This window comes from Mirounga leonina, unplaced genomic scaffold (assembly GCF_011800145.1).
Source record: "Mirounga leonina isolate KUSES-001 unplaced genomic scaffold, KU_Mleo_1.0 Mir_153, whole genome shotgun sequence".
Taxonomy (NCBI): Eukaryota; Metazoa; Chordata; class Mammalia; order Carnivora; family Phocidae; genus Mirounga; species Mirounga leonina.
Window position 1 is genome coordinate 35,527,445 of NW_023270387.1, and position 13,962 is coordinate 35,541,406.

At 36.5% G+C, this 13,962-nt stretch overlaps 1 pseudogene across 1 annotated transcript; it reads left to right on the plus strand.

The window, feature by feature from the left end:
• Window positions 1-12,111: 12,111 nt before the first annotated feature.
• Window positions 12,112-13,133, plus strand: LOC118013125 (annotated as a pseudogene). The gene has a single exon (XR_004679927.1). The product of XR_004679927.1 is annotated as a 60S ribosomal protein L5-like (transcript).
• The last annotated feature ends 829 nt before the right edge of the window (window positions 13,134-13,962 follow it).

Here is a 13,962-nt window from a genome sequence, read left to right on the forward strand (position 1 = left end):
TTAAGAAAGCAAAATATTTTAAGTGAAAAGTTAGAAAATATATGCAAATTAAATTCTAACCAAAATAAGTTTGTATTATCAGATATAATGGACTTTGAAACAAAAGTTATGGAAATAAAAAGATCCATATATAACTAAAGAATTTGATTCACAAGGGAAATAGAAAATTCGAAAATATCTCTAACTGAATAATAATGAAAATATTACATAACATTATTGAATGTTAGTTGTGTTTCTAATGATATGTAATATTTTCATTATTATTCAGTTAGAGATATTTTCGAATTTTCTATTTTCATTTAAGTCAGTAAACACCTTTCGCAGTCTATAAAAATTAGTTCAACATTGAAATAATGTATAAAAAGTGCTTGGCATGATGTCAGGCATTCAGTAATCATTCAGTGCTAATTGTAAGAACTTCTGCTGCTGTTGACAATCAGAGTGATCTAGAACAAGTCAGAATTTTTTAAGCTGACCCATCAACTACATTTAATTAAACAGAGAATTATATACAATATTGAAAACTCAAAAAAATGTGAAGTTGACATGTAAAAAAGAAACATTATGAATCCTGTACTACTTCATAGTTAGAAGGCAGAACATGATATCCAACTAAAACCCAGTTTGTCCAAACCCAGAAATGAGATGCTCTTCATGTCAAGGTACCTGTATCAGGGATATTACAAGTAGACTTAACTACATTTGAGGGGAAAATTGGGATAAAATATATGCTAGTGTGTATGTCAACCATTAAATAAATCTTATCAACTTGCTTATGCAAAATTAGACTTTTTCTATCCTCTATCTATATCATGCTATTCTTAGGCATCAGAAATTCCTCAAGCCTTTCTCATTAAAAAATAACCTCTGCTTTTCTGCAGAGATGTATTAAATGCCATTGAATCAACAGATCAATAATGGTTTTTGAAGATTATTTTCTTTAGTTATTGGAACATCCTAAACTCACAAATTTACAAATGGATAGTCAAAAATTTGACCTGTAAAACATGCAAAAATACATTCAAATGTAGAACTTTCCTTACACATTAATTTTTTTGCAAGAAAATTACCTATAGTACCAGGTAGTAGAAAACAAGGCTTTAGGGCCATGCCAAGTTGGATTATTTGGAGACAAGGCAGGGAATGCTCCCTGCAGTTTGGTGCTACTGCAGCTTCAACAGATGGACTGGGGGCAGATATCTGGTTTGACTGCAGGCCAAACTGCAGGTCCTATCCACCAATAAAAGCTTCTCAGGGTACTTTGCAGAGAAAGCACCCTGCAATTCAGAGTGACCACAGCCCCAGAAAACTGGCTTAGGGCAGGCATCTGGTCTGACTGTAGATAGTACCTAACAATAAGCCCAAGGCACCCCCAGATTGGGCCCTTAAAAGCACAGGCACCAAACCCTGACCATGATAGGGATACTGGGCCACCGCAGCTGACTGAACTGAAGGTAAATGTGGCTCAGCCATATGCAAGCCACATAGGAAACAGCCCTGAAGCACCAGGTTCGGCTGAAGAAGGGACATTGCATTACAGGGCACCACAGCATCTCCTCCTCATAAGGCCCTACTTTTAAGATCAGGAGACATGGCTGACTTTCTTAATACATAGAAACAAACACAAAGATTTAGACAAAATGAGGAGACAGAGGACTATGTCCCAAATGGAAGAACAAGACAAAACTACAGGAAAGGAATTAAATGAAACAGAGGTAAGAAATATGCCTGATAATGAATTCAAAACAATGGTCATAAAGGTACTCAGTGAACTTGAGATAAGAGTGGAGGATCTTAGTGAGATCTTCAACAAAGAGATAGAAAATATAAAAAAGAAGCAATTAGATATGAAGAACTCAATAACAGAAATTAAAACTACACTAAAGAGAATCAATAGTAGACCAGAAGAGGCAGAAGAACAAATCATTGAATTGGAAGACAAAGTACTGGAAAGAAACCAAGGTGAAGAGCAAAAGAAAAAAGAATAATAAAAAATATGAGAGTAGGTTAAGGGCACTCAGTGACATCATCAAGCATAATAATTTGTGTTATAGTGATCTCAGAAAAAGAAGAGGAGAAAAGGAGGCAGAAAATTTATTAAAAGAAATAATTGCTGAAAACTTCCCTATTATGGTGAAAGAAACCAATATCCAGATCCAGGAAGCACAGAGCCCTCCAAAAAATAACCCCAAGGAGGTCCACACCAAGACACATAATAATAAAAAATGATAAAAAGTAGTGATAAAAAGAGAGTTGTAAAGGCAGTGAAAGAGATGCAAAAAAATCATAACATATGAGGGAAACCCCATAAGTCTACCAGCTGAATTTTCAGCAGAAATTTTGCAAGCCAGAGAAAATAATGTGATATATTCAAAGAGCTGAAAGGAAAAAAACCTGCAAGTAAGAATACTCCACCCAGCAGGACTATCATTCAGAATAGATAGATAAAGAGTTTCCCAGCAAAACAAAAGTTAAAAGAGACCACTGCCACTAAACTAGCCTTACAAGAAATGTTACAGGGAATCCATTGAATGGGGGGAAAGGCCATAATCAGTAATAAGAACATTAGAAAAGAAAAAAAATTGCAAATACAAATACAAACATAATAAAAGTTGTAGATTAATCACTTCTAAAACCAGTATTAAGGTTAAAGCACAAAAACAGTAAAATCAATTATATCTACAAAAATCAGTCAAGGAATCCACAAAATAAAAGGATGTAACATATGACCATATACATAAAATGTAGAGAGGAAATAAAATTTAGTGCTTTTAAGAATGGGTTCAAACTTAAGTGACCATCAATTTAATATGGAATACTATATGCATAAGTTATATAATAGCAACCACAAATCAAAAACCTGTAATAAATATGCAAAAAAATAAGAAAGGAATCTAAATATATCAAACCACAGAAAGCCATCAAACCACAGGGAAGGGAGCAAAAAAAGAAGAAAGGAATAAAGAAGAACTACAAAAATAATTGTAAAACAAGTAACAAAATGGTAACAAGTACATACCTATCAATAACAACTTTGAATTTAAATGGATTAAATGCTACCAACAAAAGACATAGACTAATTGAATAGATAAAAAAGCAAGACCCATCTATTTGCTGCAGAGACTCACTTCAGACTTAAAGACACCTGCAGATTAAAAATGAGGGGATGAAAAAACATTTATCATGTAAATGCAAGTGAAAAGAAAGCCAGGGAAGCAATACTTATATCAAACAAAAGAAACTTTAAAACAAAGACTGTAATAAGAGACAAAAGAAGGACACTACATAATGATAAAAAAAAAAAAAACAAGAGGGTATGACAATTGTAAATATTTATGCACCCAACATAGGAGCGCCTAAATATATAAAGCAATTATTAACAGACATAAAGGAAGAATTGACAGTAATACAATAATTGTAGGGGACTTTAAGACCCCACTTACATCAATGAATAGATCATCCAGACAGAATATTTACAAGGAAACAATGGCTTTGAATGAAACATTGAAACAAATAGACTTAACAGATCTATTCCGAACACTCCATCTAAAAACAGTGAAATTCATATTCTTTTCAAGTACACATGGAACATTCTCCAGAATAGGTCACATATTAGGCCAAAAAACAAGTCTCGATAAATTTAAAAAGATCAAACCTATACCATACATCTCTTCTCAGTACACTTTGAAACTAGAAATCAACCACAAGAAAAAATCTGAAAAGACTACAAATACATGGAAGTTAAATAACATGCTACTAAACAGTGAATGGTTTAACCAAGAAATCAAATAAAAAATCAAAAAATACATGGAAAAAAATGAAAATGAAAGCACAGTGGTCCAAAATCTTTGGGACGCAGCAAAAGCAGTTCTAAGAGGAGTTTATAACAATACAGGTGTACCTCAAGAAGGAAAAAAAAAAAGCTCAAATAAACAACTTAACATTATACCTAAAGCAGCTAGAAAAAGAACAACAATCGAAACCCAAAACCAGGAGAAGGAAGGAGATAATAAAGATTAGAGAAGAAATAAATGATATAGAAACTAAAAAACAATAGAACAGATCAATGAAACCAGGAGCTTTTTCCTTGATAAGATCAACAAAATTGATAAACCTCTAGCCAGACTCAAAAAAAAGAAAAAGAAAGGAAGGAAGGAAGGAAGGAAGGAAGGAAGGAAGGAAGGAAGGAAGGAAGGAGGGAGGGAGGGAGGGAGGGAGGGAGGAAGGAATGAAGGAAGGAGGGAGGGAGGGAGGGAGGGAGGAAGGAAGGAAGGAAAAGGAAAAAAGAAAAGAAAGAAGAAAGAAAGAAAGAAAGAAAGAAAGAAAGAAAGAAAGAAAGAAAGAAAGAAAGAAAGAGAGAAAGAAAGAAAGAAAGAAAGAGAGAAAGAAAGAGAGAAGGAAAGAGAGAAGGAAAGAGAGAAGGAAGGAAAGAAGGAAAGGGGGTGGGACTCAAATAAACAAAATCAGAAATTAAAGAGGAGAAATAACAACCAACACCACAGAAATACAAATAATTGTAAGAGAATATTATACAAAATTATATGCCACCTAGACATTATACAATTGTAAGAGAATATTATACAAAATTATATGCCACTTGGACAACCTAGAAGAAATGGATCAATTCCTAGAAATGTATAACCTCCCAAAACTGAATCAAGAAGAAATAGAAAATTTGAACAGACTGGTTACCCACAATGAAATTGAATCAGGAATCAAAAAGTCCCAACAAACAGAAGTCCAGGACCAGACAGCTTCACAGGTGAATTCTACCAAATATTTACAGAAGAATTAATACCTATTCTTTTCAAACTATTCCAAAAAATAGAAGAGGAATGGAAACTTCCAAATTCATTCTATGAGGCCAACATTACCCTGATACCAAAACCAGACAAAAGCACTACAAAAAAAGAATACAGGCAAATATTTCTGATCAACATAGATGCAAAAATCCTCAACAAATTATAACAAATTGAATCTAACAATACATCAAAAAAATTCACCACGATCAAGTGGGATTTAATCCTAGGATGCAAGGTGGTTCAATATTTGCAAATCAATCAATGTGATACATCACTTCAACAAGAGAAACGATAAAAATATGATCACTTCAATAGAAGCAGAAAAAGCATTTGACAGAGTACAACATCCCTTCATGATAAAAACTCTCAACAAAGTAGGTTTAAAGGGAACATACCTCAACATAATAAAGGCCACATATGAAAAACCCACAGCCAACATCATACTCAATGGTGAAAAACTGAGAGCTTTTCCCCTAAGGTCAGGAGCAAAGACAAGGATGTCCACTTTCACCACTTTTCTGCAACATAGTACTGGAAGTCCTAGCCACAGCATCGGACAAGAGAAAGGAATGAAAGACATCCAAATTGGTGAGGAAGAAGTAAAATTTTCACTATTTTCAGATGATATGATACTATATATAGAAAACCCTAAAGGCTCCACCAAAAAAACACTAAAATTCAGTAAAGTCACAGGATACAAAGTCAATGTACAGAAATCCACTGCATTTCTACACACCAAAAATGAAGCAGCAGAAAGAGAAATTAAGAAAACAATTTCATCTACAATTGCACCAAAAAGAATAAAATACCTAGGAATAAACTTAACCAAGGAGGTAAAAGACCTGTACCCTGAAAACTATAAAGCATTGATGAAAGAAACTGAAGATGACACAAACAAATGGAAAGACATTGCATGCTCATGGATTGAAAGAACAAATATCATTAAAATATCCATATTATCCGAAACAATTTACAGATTTAATGGATTCCCTATCAAAATTCTGTTTTTCACAGAACTAGAACAAATAATACTAAAATTTGAATGGACCATAAAATACCCCAAATAGCCAAAGGAATCTTAAAAAAGAATAAAGCAGGAGGTACCACAATCCCATATTTCAAGATATACCACAAAGCTGTATTAATCAAAACCGTGTGATACTGGCACAAAAACAGACACATAGATCAATGGAACATGGTGACAAATAGGAGGGTAGATATGAGCGCCAGTATAGGGACTGATTCTAGGGACTAGATCCTAGGAGAGTGTTGTTAGCTATGTTGTTTTTCCCAGAATAAGGACAGGTGTTTAAGTGGGAACACACACACACAAGGGAATATTACTCAATCATAAAAAAATGAAATCTTGCCATTTGCAACAACATGGATGGACCTACAGAGTACAATGCTAAGTGAAATGTCAGTCAGAGAAAGACGTACCATATGATTTCACTCATGTGAAATTTAAGAAATGAACAAACCAAAAAAAGAGACAAACCAAACTATAGACTTTTTTTTATTTTATAATGTTATGTTAATCACCATACATTACATCATTAGTTTTTGATGTAGTGTTCCATGATTCATTGTTCGTGCATAACACCCAGTGCTCCATGCAGAACGTGCCCTCCTCAATACCCATCACCAGGCTAACCCATCCTCCCACCCCCCTCCCCTCTAGAACCCTCAGTTTGTTTCTCAGAGTCCATAGTCTCATGGTTCGTCTCCCCCTCCGATTCCGCCCCCCTGCTTCATTTTTCTCTTCCTACTATCTTCTTCTTTTTTTTAACATATAATGTATTATTTTTTTCAGAGGTACAGGTCTGTGATTCAACAGTCTTACACACTTCACAGTGCTCACCATAGCACATACCTTCCCCAATGTCTATCACCCACCCAGTCTACCACCCATCCCTCCCACCCCCCACCACTCCAGCAACCCTCAGTTTGTTTCCTGAGATTAAGAATTCCTCATATCAAACTACAGACTCTTCAATTCAAAGATCAAACTGGTGTTTGCTGGAGGGGAGGTTGGTGGGGGGACAGGTGAAATGGGTGAAGAGAATTAAGAGTACACTTTTGTGATGAGTACTGAGAAATGTACAGAATTTTTGAATCATTATAGTGTACATCTGAAACTAATATAACACTGTATGTTAATTATACTTGAATAAAAATAACAAATAATAAAATCTAAGTCATTACCTTAAACAGTGGAAAGGGAATAATAATACTCTACCTCTGCACTGACTTAAAAATGGAATAAAATATATAAAGCAACTGAACACTGCTTATAATATAAAATACTTTGGTAGGTTGTTAACTTTCTTCATCCAATAAAACAGTAGCATAAACTCCTCCCATGTAGAATCCTATGAATTTTCCTTGTTTTCTAATATAACAAAGTATCTGGACACCTCTAAGATTTGTGTTCACTTTAGTATCTCAAAGAGTTAGATCCTCATCTTAGAAAATAATTTTTAGTGACTGATACAAGGAAAAGTTCTTTCTCCTTAGTTTTATTTTTGGCTCTTTGCAATCACTTTCTTTTTTTTTTTTTTTTTTTTCTTTTTTCTTTTTTTTTTTTTAATATGCAATCACTTTCTCTTAACAAGGGTTTTTTCCTCAGGTCCTGATATGCTTGACTCTCATTCAAGGTTTTTGCTCTGACCTGATGTAATTTAATTTACTACAGTTCCACTATCAGCATTATTAGACAGGAACATTTCATTTTTTAACATTTATGTAGCCATTTTTAAACTTTTAAATGCTTTCACAATTTTCCTTTAAGTAATGTTTTCCCAGAATAGCCCTTTGTAATAGTTAAGCTATATTTGGAAGAATGGTGGAGAAACTGGAAATGGTCCAAAGAAGAGCAGGGAAAATGATTAAAGGGATAGAAAATAAATTACCTCAGAATAAGTTAGAGTTGGAGTTAAAAAGAGAAAGCAAAGGTAGGATATAAAGGGTCTAATTCTCCAAACCCTCATACAAACCAAAGCTAGTGACATTGGAAAGCTGTCATGGAAAAGCCAGCACACTCACTTCTGAACCACAAGGATGGAGGAAGTCTTCAAGATCTACCTCTATTTCCAACTCATGATGATTCTAGTCTTTTTCTGATTGTTCACCAAACTTATAATATAAATCAGAAATAGCAAACTGGTTGCATTCTATGAGCTAACTGTGATTAATTGGTGACAGTTGACATTTTGAGGATTATGAGTTCATTTATATAATGAGTTGGGTCTCAGAAGTCTTGGGAATTAACTTCATACCCAAGTGTGACTCATTGGGAGACTAGGATATATGAAAACCCTGTGATAATTAGTACTTGGGTCATCCAAGGAAAAAGCATCTTACGTTCCCACTTAAACACCTGTCCTTATTCTGGGAAAAACAACATAGCTAACAACACTCTCCTAGGATCTAGTCCCTAGAATCAGTCCCTATACTGGCGCTCATATCTACCCTCCTATTTGTCACCATGTTCCTTGACCTGGGAAGTTACATCAGATGGTCTTCATGCCTTCTAGCTTTCAGTTGGGTTCACCCAATGGGAAGTACTGGCAGATCAGAGAGCAGAAGGAGAATGAAATCAAGATATTTCCTCCTTAACTCACTCCCTGCCACATAGCCCTCATTAGCTGAGGTTCCGCCAATGCCCATTGTTTCTTTTAGGAGATGCTCCCCATGTAGCTCTCTCTCCACATTGTGGTAACCACTCCTCTTCCTTGGTAACAGCTCCCTCCAATTACTAGGTCTAAGCATTACCCTCTCCCTTGTTGGTTTCTTTAACCATGATTACAACTTTGTAAGTAGTCCCTTTGTTAAACTGTGCTTAAATTGCCCAGTTTGAATGTGCAACGTGTTTTCTTCCAAAATCCTGACTCATACAATACCCCATAAAATTGTACACATATATAATCAATGAATATGGATCTTATGCAAGCTCTTCCTGAGGCTCCACAATTCAGAATTATGTTATATATACCTGCCTGGTGCTGAAATGATTAATAACCTCTAAATAAACAGCACAGTGTTGTCTGGTTTTAAGCTGATGCAAATATCAGCCTTCATTTTATTTTGTATATCTCCAGATTATTCTGTTTATATAGTTGAAACCAACATCAGTACAGTTCTGTGACTTTAGTCTTTCTGAAGCCAGAACAGAAGAAAATGAAAAAGTCACTTTTCCTGGTCCCCCTCCCTCAGAGAGCTCACAATCTAGTAGATGAGGTAGAGATATAAATTATCAAACATAAGATAAGATAAAATGTAACAATAATTCAATATTTATTCATTGACATGTAACAGGCCAAGTGCTAGGTATTGAAAATAAAAATGATGAATAAAAATGGCCCCTATTCTCAAGATGCTCACAGTCTAATAGGAAATCAGACACATTGAAATTCTTAGTACTGAAAGTGTAATAAGTACTTAAAAGAGATACAACAGCAAACACACACACACACAACTAATTCTTGTCATGAAACATTTGAGAAAGTATTATGAAAGAGATGGCATTTGAGGAAGATGAGGGACCTGCCTAGGTAGAATCAAAGTAAAATGAAATCATATGGGATTAAAAAGTAAACATGTGAGCAGAGCATAATATAGAAATGGGAGAAGCAAAAGTATACACAGGCAGGGCACCTGAATGACTCAGTTAAGTGTCTGCCTCCAACTCAAATTATGATCCCAGGGTCCTGGGATCAAGCCCTTCATTGGGCTCCCTGCTCAGCGGGGAGCCTGCTTCTCCCTCTCCCTCTGCTGCTCCCCCTGCTTGTTCTCTCTCCCCATTAAATAAATAAATAAAATCATTTTTAAAAATCTTTAAAAAAAAAAAAAGTATACACAGGCATTTGGCATCTAGACACTGGAGGAATAAATTGAATAGATAAAGCTACCACCAAGAATGAATTATTCACTGGGCTACTGTAGCAGTTATAAGAAAAGTAGCAATGACATGTATTTGAATGAAATCAAAATGGGACAACACCAAAAATAGATTGAGTCTTTCCTTCCCTACTACATAATCTGTTTAGTTTCACTCCTACCTGACTTCCCTCCCACCTTGGAAAGAAAGAAACAGGTAAAAGAAAGCAAGAGGCCAGCAAATGTCCAAGACATGGATGGTCTTGACTTCAATTTAACAAAAATCTTGAGACCCTATTATTTCTGAAACACTACGGTAGGCACCAGGTGAAATACAAAGGAACAAGTTTCCTTTTTGCCCCATCATTTCATAAAACAAAAACAAACAAGAAAACAGTGTTGTGAAATAACTCATTCAAAGTCATTTGCCTAAGTGAAGGCAGCCTTAGAAACACCCCACCGGCTAGGATGCTGCAGGTAGCATTGAAAGTGTAGAACATCATCTTGCTTCCCTAATTGCTTTAAAAGTAGCTAAATATTATAAACAATACTTACCCAGAAACTGTACCATTTCATCAATTATACTTATGATAGTGACAGAGATTCCTAAACACTTTGCAAGTTGATGAATGTTCTGAGTGATTTTTTAAATTACTCCACCAGGTTAATTTTTCCTTATAGATATTCTGATCAGCCACAGAAACTCTCAGCCAAGGACTGGCGAGAACAATACAGCATTCACCATTTGCCCTCTGGGTTAGTCAGCGCCCAGCCAAAACACCAACAAATAAATTACCATATCAGATGACTCCACACAGAGAACTTAACGACCGAAATTAATAACAAAGATTTTCCAAGTGCTGAGGTGGGTGAGGCAGCCAAGATCAGCAACTGCAAGGAGCCGCTGACATCCTAGTGGCCACTAGGGCTAGAAGGCCAAAGGAAGGTGGTGCGGTTACTGAAACTCCAAAGCTTCGCCACTGGTGGAAGCTGGATTCTGTCTGGAGCTGAGGATTGAGAGGAAAAGGCTGACTAGAGGTAGCTGAAACCACATAGAAAGTATGATCACTGTCAAAGAGGCAGAGAGGGAGTGAGAGAGAGGGAGACCAAGACCTTCCCTTCCTTCCATCATGTGCTTGTCCCTAGAGTAGTGGGTATTACTCTCTACTATAATTGCCTGTTTATTTATCCATCTATACCATTGCTTCCCATTGGAAAGTGGGCCAGGAGCCCAAGAAATATAGTTTGCAGGAGCCCGATCAAAATGGCAGCAAATGGATCTGAGCTCAAACAGACCAATGTCCTGCACACTCTAAAATTTCACCCTTGCCATTAGTAAGATGTCTCAAATCTCCTTGCTCCTCTTTCTCCATTTGTGTGCCTTTTTCCAAGGAAGGGCAAAGTTTGGGTCCATAGCCACTTATTTGTTAGGAGTCACTGGGTCCCTTAAGAATACAGTACACCTAGAGAAAGGTTACTTGAGGAAAAGCGATGTAATCACTCCCAGGAGAACAAATCAGAGATTGTTTCTTTGACAGTTTAATATTGCAGAATCTCCAAAAAAGAATGCTTAATAGCATCATCAAGCTATTTCATGAATATTTGGTCCTAAAAGCAATGGTGATCACTAGTAGATTTGGGACATTAAAAATTGCCCCCTCCTTTTTTGTGAGCAATTTCTTTTTTCTTTTTTTTTTAAGATTTTATTTATTTATTTGACAGAGAGAGAGCACAAGCAGGAGAAGTGCAAGAGGGAGAAGCAGGCTCCCCACTGAGCAGTGAGCCTGATGGGGGGCTCGATCCCAGGACCCTGGGATCATGACCTGAGCTGAAGGCAGAGGCTTAACCTACTGAGCCACCCAGGCACCCCTTTGTGAGCAATTTCTTTCTTTCTTTCTTTCTTTCTTTCTTTCTTTTCTTTCTTTCTTTCTTTCTTTCTTTCTTTTTTAAGATTTTATTTATTTATTTGACAGAGAGAGAGAGAATGAGAGCAGGAACACAAGTAGGGGGAGTGGGAGAGGGAGAAGCAGGCTTCCCGCTAAGCAGGGAGCCTGATGCGGGGCTCGATCCCAGGACCCTGGGATCATGACCTGAGCCAAAGGCAGACACTTAAGGACTGAGCCACCCAGGCACCACTATGAGCAATTTCTTAAAACCACCTTTCAGGTACATTTGGACACTCCCTCCCATGAAGCCTAACTGTGTACTGTGATGACACCATAATCCCTAGCATTATCTGAGCACTTTAGAATACCAGGTATTGGACTAAGCACTTTGTGAATCATTTAACGCTCCCAATCACCCCATGAAGTAGATACTAGTAAAACACACCAGTCTAGAGATAAATGAAGTTAGAGGAAGTTAAATAAATTATCCAGGATTACATGGCTTAGCAGACTAATACTCTAACCTGGGATTTAAAGACACTAGAGCCCAGGCCTGCTGGTCTGTGGTGAGCCGCGGACACCGGTCTCTGTTCCGCAGGATGGGGTTTGTTAAGGTTGTCAAGAATAAGGCTTACTTCAAGAGATACCAAGTGAAATTTAGAAGAAGACGAGAGGGTAAAACTGATTATTATGCCCGGAAACGCTTGGTAATTCAAGATAAAAATAAGTACAACACACCTAAATACAGGATGATAGTTCGTGTAACCAACAGAGATATCATTTGTCAGATTGCTTATGCCTGCATAGAAGGAGATATGATAGTTTGTGTGGCTTATGCTCATGAACTCCCAAAGTATGGTGTGAAGGTTGGCCTGACAAATTATGCTGCAGCATATTGTACTGGTCTGCTGCTGGCCTGCAGGCTGCTCAATAGGTTTGGCATGGACAAGATCTATGAAGGCCAAGTGGAAGTGACTGGAGATGAATACAGTGTGGAAAGCACTGATGGTCAACCTGGTGCCTTCACCTGCTATTTGGATGCAGGGCTTGCCAGAACTACTACTGGAAATAAAGTTTTTGGGGCCCTCAAGGGAGCAGTGGATGGAGGCTTGTCTATCCCTCACAGTACCAAATGATTCCCTGGTTATGATTGAAAGCAAGGAATTCAATGCAGAAATACATCGAAAGCACATCATGGGTCAGAATGTTGCAGATTATATGCGTTACCTAATGGAAGAAGATGAAGATTCTTACAAGAAACAATTCTCTCAATACATAAAGAACAACATAACTCCAGACATGATGGAGGAGATGTATAAGAAAGCTCATGCTGCTATATGAGAGAATCCAGGTTATGAGAAGAAGCCTAAGAAAGAAGTTAAAAAGAAGAGGTGGAACTCTCCCAAAATGTCTCTTGCCCAAAAGAAAGATCGGGTAGCTCAGAAGAAGGCAAGCTTCCTTAGAGCTCAGGAGCAGGCTGCTGAGAGCTACTAAACCAAACCACAATTTTCTATGAAGATTTTTCAGTTAAAGACAATAATAAACTTATTCATCAAGCAAAAAAAAAGACACTAGAGCCCTTCCTTTTAATCATTATACTGGCCAGTAAAACCTACACAGCATTTATTTGTTTGCATATATCTCTTCTTCAATAGAATACAAACTAAAAGGAGGATTCTGTCCTATTTATACTCATATCCTCCTCATCTACCAAAAGTAGTCATTTTCCATGAGTGTGTGTTGAATGAATAAAGATTCCATGTTTTAATTTTTGTACAAAAGTGAACAAGATAAAAGAACAACACAAAAAAGTGCATTCTCACCAAATATACAAACTAAAATATCACAATTGCCTTCTTAATCTCACAACAGATTTATCCTAAAACTCAATTTTCTCTTTAACAACTCACATGCCATCTTATATTGAAACATTTTTTACCAAAATGCATTTAAGTGCCTATCTGTGCATTCTAAACTCAAGCTCTGCAGATCAATAAAACTCAAATTGCTTTTTAAAAAGAGATTCTAAGACTTATTTTTTAAATACTTCAAAAGCAAGATCGAGATTACAAATTGATTTCAAACTAAAGAAATATGCTAAGGAAAATCCAAAAGTTTTCCAACTGATGCTTGGAAATTAGGAAAGATGAACATTGCATCTAAATAGGCATTGTTTTTTCAAATCATCCTTTGGAAGTCCCCCACACTTAATTCAGTTATGCTTCACTGTTAAAAATATCTTTTGAGGCAGAACAAGATGGCGGAGGAGTAGGAGACCTGGATTTCGTCTCCTCTCAGGAATTCAGCTGGATAGGGATCAAACCATTCTGAACACCTACAAACTCAACAGGAGATCGAAGAAAAGAAGAGCAACAACTCTCATCAGAAAAGCGACC